Source organism: Salarias fasciatus, chromosome 7 (assembly GCF_902148845.1).
Source record: "Salarias fasciatus chromosome 7, fSalaFa1.1, whole genome shotgun sequence".
NCBI lineage: Eukaryota > Metazoa > Chordata > Actinopteri > Blenniiformes > Blenniidae > Salarias > Salarias fasciatus.
The window spans coordinates 27,503,193-27,511,608 of record NC_043751.1 but is presented as its reverse complement, the minus strand read 5'-3'; positions in this window follow the sequence as shown (position 1 = coordinate 27,511,608).

Below are 8,416 nucleotides of genomic sequence, written 5' to 3'. Positions count from 1 at the left end.
GCTCATCTAGCTCACAGTTTCCCATCATTTAGATTAAATTAGCTCATTAACACCAGTCTGGTAATGAGTGCAGACTGGGGGAAGCACACATATGGCCGAATCTGGCCTGCAGGAGGATCCAGCCTGACTCTGTAAAGTCCAAAGATTAATAATATTGATTGGATTATTCACCTAAAGATAAGTGCTGTTGCGGAGGTATTTACAGTGGTGGACACGGCACCGTCGTTCGATTGGACCCGCGAGGGGAGGGATGCAGCTGTGAAATCTATCTTTCTTATTGCTTGTGAAGCACCGTCAGCCTCAGAGCTGCACTGGGAGGGTCAACGTGCAGAAGCATCCATGAAGACATCAAAATGCTGCAAACAGAGGATGAATAGTTTAGTTGTTGAGCACAACACTGTATTTTGTACCCAGAGGTATTCTGAAAAAAAAGCATAACTGAACTTATTTTCTATTGCAAACTTCAACAATATTGAATTAAATGTGAACGTTTTCATAATGTACTCACAGCTACTGGCAGTAAAACTAAGGAAAAGATTTGAAGCTTATTGTCTTCTTACTGATTCCTGGACTGAAATGACGGTTTCACACCCCTGATGTAGTATATAGTGTTTAAACTGCATTGGCCACACAAAGATTGGCCTGTAATCAAATCCAATCTGGGAAAACTGCAGTGCCCCAAAATCGATAATGGTTTAATTGCCACATCCTGCAGGATCTACACTGTGGAGCTGAAAATTCACGATATCTGCTTCCTGTAAGCATTTATTCAGCTTTCTGTCTGATGTTAACTTGTTTGCTTACAGTCGCAGCAAACTGTTTTTAGAAAAAGTCCTTATTTAGATAGGAACGAGTGAAAGGGTCAAAGGGCAAATCCAGGCTGCTGGATGAACTAACGACCCCAAAACTTTAACCTTGAGTTTGTAGTGAAATCGCTGCTCTTTCCCATTTGCCTGTTTTACGAGATCGCTTCCTTAGTCGAAACATTAGTGATGCAGCGGTGGAAGCCAGCGTGAGCATCGACGCCCCAGTCTGAGGTTTAGTGTGGCTGCAGGTTTTGAGGGAGATTGGAATCAAACCCACTGCTCACACAAATAAGTTATTATTTATCTTATAGGGTTATAAAGCAACAGTTATGAGAGGTACAAGGTTTCTTAACTTTGCACGTGGGAAATAAAAAGTAGCTTCTGAGCTCCGTTTTACAGGCTTGTTTGTTTATGTTCGTGGCACTGCTGGAGGCGGCCATGTTCCTGTTTGCTGTTTTCCTGTAACCACTGTAAATCTGGACGTTTGACCAGCAGCTGTGCGGGCGTTGTTAACTGAGAGGAGTGAACATTTTATTCAGTGGAGCAATCGGCTCGTTAAATTTCCCATCAGTCTCAGTGCTGTGGAGATATTTCAGTCCGAACCGAAGTGGCAGGCGGGTACCGCCGGCTGACCTTGAGCGACGCTGTCAGCATGACTAAAAACACCTGACAGAGCCGGCGGATTGTGGGGTCCTGTTGGAGCGCCGCGGATCAATATTTCAGCTCATAGACAATTGATCACGCAGCCGGGCAGATTACTGCCGAGATGTTCTCTGATCTGGGTGTAATTACTCTCCCGTAATGTGCTGTATCATTTCTGACAGTGGCAGCAGATGACTGGGCTCTCTCGGCTGGGCCGCCGCCGCTCCTCTGCGCTCGCAGGATCAGAATTTCAGATGCTCCGAAATCACTTCAATTGCCTCATTTTGCTTCCCTCTGATGTGGATCTTCTGCTCGTTTCATCTCCACGTCGCACGTAACCTTTTTCTTTTCTCTTCATATCAATGGGAAGCGCTTCGATCCTCGGTCGCGGTCCATTGTCCGGCCTCGGAGTAATTAGTGCGGCTCCGGGCTGCGGCAGGGGGAAGTGTTTTGACCGTTTCCCGCTCGGCGACAGCATAAGAAGCCGGTCATTATACCCGATAGGACAGCACAGCCCTGTGAAACCTAATTAGGCCAAACTGACTCTCCTTTCATTTGAACATGAACTCTCTGATTGTTCCACTCACCAGCGGAGGAGAGTGACAGGAAACACAGGCGGACGCCGCCGGGTTGGAAGCTGCAGGAACCGGAGTCACACGTTGCTTGTTTTCGTACTTACAGCTTATTTGTCGGCTTGGACGACCGTTAAATAGATTACCTGCTTTACATATTTGCTCACTCCATCGTTGTGTCATAAATATTCAAGCTGTTTTTCCGGTTATGATGAACCCACTCTCCTCTGCTCTTGTTTGATTCTGGCTTAGGATTAGTTCTTTCTACATGTTTTCACCCAGAACTCCGAGGGTTTATAATGAGAGGCTTTTCTCAAACCGTGCCATATGAGTGTCTTCTCAGGGATTTTCAGAGGTGAATTATTTCACTCACCAACCAAAGAGAATAAGTGTCCAGGCTGACATTTGAGGGAGGCTTGGCAGAATGCCGCCGTGCAGCTTTGTGTTCCAGTTTGCTGATTTGTTTTCCTCAGCATTTCAAGAGTATTTTTGTTTTTAACTTTTTTTTCCCACTGTGGTGTTTTCAAATCTTCATTTGTTCCATAAATGTTGGCATTTAAATGTCAATGCATATCTGATTCAGAGCTGTGCTGTATAATGTACCTCGAGAGAGATTAAATTAAAATCTGATGTTTTTTTTCTAATATATATTTTTATTTAACCAGGCTGTATACCTCTCCCAACGGCAACATACTGACTCTGAGCCAGACAGGAATTACTCCATTTATCAATTCAATTTCATTTCCTGCATGTAAATAGTGTTTATCCCAACATCCAATTTGCAACTGTGAACAGTAATAACAGTAAAGTGCCTAAAAACCCATCATGGATTTCTGCCATTCATGATAAATAAACACAGATTTGTATCATCGCCGTCACACACTCATCCAGCCACAGATTACATTATCCCTCCTCCGTATAGATGAAGTGGAATCATCTCATGGAATGTTAAAGCAGCATCAGTTTTAAGTAAAAATTAAGAATAATCACTTGGTTTATATAAATAAAGTTGCTTCAGACAGCAAACTTTGACTTTGGAGTCACACGTGGATCTCTGAAGCTTTCACCAAGTCAAAGATCAATCAACATTATTTTATTTAATTTGCAAACCACGCTATTTTTAAAAGAGCTTTAAACTGTGCAAAAAAAAAAAAAAAATGGAAAAACAATCCATGATATGGCTTCAATTATTAAGCAAAACAGCTAAAATGAAAAAATGAATGCATAAATAAAAAAACAGTTAAAAAGTTGAACTTTTTTTAAAAGCCATAATCTCAAAAACACATAAGAATGTTTTTTTCAAAGAAAAAAAAACAACTATAAACTGGGATAAACTAATTAAGCAGGTGAAACTACTGAGGCAATAAGAAAAGTTAGCATTAGAGCTAATTCTGAGTGAAGGCGGTTTACCCGAGTAAACTCAACTCAGAAATACTCCCAACATGATCAGAAGCGACATTACAGTCAAAATATGTTTTCCTTCAGGAGTCGGCTCATAAACAAAGGCTGACGCTACACATTTGAAAGACAAGAATAACTGCTCTCTCTTTCAGAAGTTAGAGAAGGAAACTGATTTCGTTTAGAAGATTTTATTTCTCAGAGGTCATTAAAAGATGACAAGCCAATGATCGGAAAACCCTGCAGTGACATGAGTAATGTTATCCGCACTAATGCAGCCTGCTGTTATTAACCCAGCTTACAAATCACATCTGTTAGGCTGCTGGCAGAAGGACAACACAGAAAATCAGATTCCAGCAGGACTGATATGAAATACACAACAAAGCAGCAACACAACGTCTGTTTTCTATTACTTCTGCCTTTGCATGTTAACATGAAGCAGCTTTCCTATCGGAGACGAGCATTTTCAAAAGGTTGCATTGAAAGTGACTCCGCCCACCACTGTTATGTAAACGCACAATGGAAGTTTTGCACTTTCGCTTGAAAATGTTTTCACGTAAACAGGTTTAAGTTCTCCTCTTCAGTCACATTCCTTCTTTCAGTTTCTTCCAAAGACAAAAAAATACACTCCTGATTTGTTGCTTCTTCAGATGCGCGTCTCAGACCAGTCGACTGTCTGCTGCCGATTAAATACTGAATGATTTCACATCAGAGACGTTTCTTCTCGTGTTGATGAGGATTCAGGGTTGTGAAATGAGGCTGAGGACGACGACTGATTCTTGAATCATTCAGGCCTGGATTTCAGCCGCTCTGTTCCAGTCAGCTGTTGTGTTTGTGTTCAGACCATAAACTGTGCTCACAGCCGTTCTGATGTGTGAGGTTTACAGACTTCAATGAGGCCATTTGCATTGGAGATTAAAAAAAAAAAAAAAAAAAAACTTTACCCAAAAAAAAGATTCCATTAATGAAACACAAGGGAAATAAGTTCCAGGTGCAACACAACCGTCTGATCCTCTCACACTCACACACCCGAGAAGACAGCCATCAAATCAGCGTGGGAAGCAATAACAGCATCGCTCTCATTGATCACTGCTGAAAGCATGCTGGTATATATATCTGTTTGGTTTTTTTTTATACTCCAGGAAGAGGAAAACTCTGCATCCTACCACTTTCACAGACTTTTTGTTTCAAAGACAAAGCTTTGAGTTTGCGACTCATTAAAAGCTCCTCCGCTGCAGGGCCGCTGTCTCTGCGCTGGAAACGGATCAGATAATGGCGCCTGGATTAATCGACTGCCACGTGCGCTTCGTCTCTGATGAGGCGAGGTGGGACCGCAGAGCCAGGCGATCAGGCACATGGAGGACGTGGTTGAGCTTCAGCAAGCGTTCTCCACCAACTTCACACAGGAATCCACCCACACACACACACACACACACACACAGACACACACACACACACACACACATAGGCGCTTGGCTTTTATCAGCCTCCTATCATTTTGATATGCTTTGTAGTTAGATTTCTGTTTGTGTGTGTGTTTGTGTGTGTGTGTGTGTGTGTGTGTGTGTGTGAGGACCGTGCGATACATGACACGCTGACAGATTCTTTGCTAGCTGAGCCTGTGAAGATAAAACAAACAAACCTGCCGCTGTCACGTCCGCCCGTCGCCGAGCCGTCATGTAATAGTTAGTAGCTACAGGCGTGCGAATGCAGATATTTGACAGATGAAGCCGTACGACATGTAAAGTAGCTCGTGGAAAGAACAGCGACGGTGTTACAACCGCGCAGCGCAGGCGTGACACTGAGAAGATACAGTAACTACAACACCGATGAGAGGCGCTGCTGGCGGCCTGAGTGCTCCGTCAGTGCAGATGAAACCCCAAACTGCTGCTTTGGCTTGTTCCGTGGAGAAGTATCCACCTCGGGAATACTCATTTTATTTTTTTACAAAGATATATTTTATGTTTCAGGATGCAAAACTACAATCATTTTAGTGCATGTTCCTCCTTTAAAGGCTCTGCTAAAAGATCTCCAGTAAGAATCTCGACTTGTAACACAGTGCAGTCTATTAATGGTCCCTGCTAAAGAGAGCAGCCTTAGCTGTTAATAATTCATTAGATTTATGCTATCTACTTCCTGGTTTCTTTCTGTAATTTTGGAATCTTTTTTTCACTTAACCTTATATTGAAGCACAGATATTTTGTGCAGTGTAAATAACTCAAAAATGTAGTTTTTGTGACATGTGGTTAATGTTTCCTGTTTGCACATACAGAGTATAATCTGCAGGGAAGCTCATTACCAAGTGCTTACATTTCACTTACTGCAATAATGAGTAATTGATAATGCAACGACAAAGCTTAGAAATACCCTGAAATGTTCTTTGTTAATTCACTGCTCACTGACTGACTGTAACGAGCTGCCACCTCGTGTGATGTTTAATGATTTTCAATATGATCCATTAAACAAGGATATTTCATTTTAAGAATTAACATTTTGTACAGCTTTTCGTGCTGCTCACTCTTATAGCGACTGTTCTCACCTCCATAGCTCTGCATTTGTCAATTTTGTGTCAAACGCTCAACTTTGCATCATTTAGTATTCGCAGCTGACTTTCCTCTTCTCACTGTAGTTTATCTTAAACCTTTTCCACACTGCTCCTCCTCAGCTGATTAGATTGTCAGTTGATGTCGGCTGTATTGTGTGTAATGTGTTTGATCAGTTTCACTGGCACGAGCAGCCACAGGACTGGACCTGACATCCGGAATTAATACTGATATCTGTAGAGGTCAAACATATGTATAGATGAAGCAGAAGGGTCCAGAACTTTGTCAATGTGGCCACATTTCATTATGTGAAAGTGCCCAAGGATAAAAAACCAAAACAAAATCCATCTATATATGATTCTGAATCAAATTGTCCCTTGATATTGGAATATTACTCTTCAAACCAGCCATATTCTTCCTGTGAATTCAGCCAAGTGACCCTCGTCAGTCTCCTTGAGATCTCACTCTTCTGAAGGTCACAATAAGCAGCATACAGTTGAGTTTATATAAGTCATTGCACTGCGGTGAGACTCAGTACAAGAATGTGATGTTCTCCATCTGTTCTTTAATCACAAACACTTTCTTTAACAATTTCACCTGCTCACATCTTATTTCAAATTACATGTTTTTTTTTTTTTTAAATTGCGACACTTCTTATTAATTCAGAGGATCTTCTCCGAGCTCTCGTCTGTGTTCTGCAGCTTCATTATGAAGACAGATTGTCGCAGAAATGGATGTTGAGCAGGCTGAACCAGTCAAAAGTACAGCTGTCATTGTTTATGTCTTCCTCCAACGCCGCGACGAGAAATTGACTTCGTGCCGAGAAAAGAGAGACGTTCCAGTCAGGAGGGAAGGCATTAGGAGAATGACTCGCTTCATTTGGCCTTGAATCAAGGGTCTCCGGTTCTACGTTTCCTCGACTGAGGCGAGAACCGTGATGCGTTTGTTGGGGGAACACACAGCGTGTCAGGCTTCACAGGCTGGAGTTTTTCTCATCTAAATGAACTGCTGGATGATTAGAAATCTGTTTGGGAATTTCAGCAATGTCGGTATCGATTCCTCCTTATGGTGTTTCTCTTTGCTGATGCGATTTAATTGAATGCAGTGTTCCTGTCATATGCAAGAGAATGTAACCCAACAGGAATCAATACCCGAGACAACACGAGTCTGCAGAGCCGTCGTTCAGATCTGTGGCCTGCTGTGCTTCCAGGAGGCCCGTTTTTCTTCTTCTTCTATGCTTTCAGACTACCTGCATGTTGGTTTCTGTGCTTTTGCTAAAGCTGGCGTGTATTTCTGCAAATCTGCAGCAGTTTGAGTCCCGGGCAAGTTGATTGATTGGTTTCTAGATTTTGTGCACTGGCAGTCGTCACATCAGTATGGTTCACATTATCAGCTGTAAAATTAATAAAATATAATAAAAAAATAAAAGTTTGATTAAATGAAGTAAACTAGAAGCTGAAACCGAACTACAAAGAAAGGACCAGACAACAGAGGGTTAAATGTTTGTGCCTCCTTGCAGTTTTTTTTTTCTTCTCCCCACTTCTGTTTTCCTCTTTTCTCCAAGTTCTTGCCGTTGTGACGATCTCAGGGGAGAGGATCCATATTTAATGACCCAGCAGTAGTTGCATGAAAATGGGCCAGCGAAGAAGCCGACAACAAGCCCACTGGCTCCTTTTAGCGCTGCATGGATATTTTAGGAGAGCTCTTGTATTAATGAACAGCTACTTATTGCCCACTGGGACGTGTACGGAAGGGTGGCGGCTGAATTTTTCAATCAGCCATTAACTAAATATACTGAACAGTTGTGGTAGACAAAGGTAGCGAGGAAGAAACAACAACAACAACAACAACAACAACAACAACCCCGAAACTTGATTTCTGAAAGGAGGATGTGGTCCAGTCAGAGAGATCAGGTTTTTGGAGGTTGCTCAAGGGCAGAAGTACCGTATGTGGTCTCTTGGCTGAGCTTCCCTTTTTATTTGACAACACAAGTTATACCAGGGCAATCTAATCAAACCCCCTCTGGCTCCTTCCAACGCAGAGAATTATAACTCAATTTCCCGGAGCTCCTCCACCAGTACCTGTCCACAAGCCTGAAGCCAAAACCTGTTAGATAACAGTAAAGTACACAGTTTGGAGAACTTTCCTCTAAAGGAAACATATATTCAGAGTAGATGAGCTTCACAACATATTGTAATGGAGTCAGGAAGGATTAATCCTGAGCTATTTGTGTGTAGTGCTGACCTTTTCAGTGGGATTTGACAAATATATTAACGCACTAAAATTAACTTTAATTTACCTTTAAATTACCAGCCGACACATTTACATTAAGTTGGATTTACATCCATCCATGATTCAGTTTGATCAGGCTTATCAAACATAATTCCCGAGAGTTGAAACATTGAAATGTTGGGTTAGGGTTACTGTGTACTTCAAGGTTGCACCAGTGTAGAGA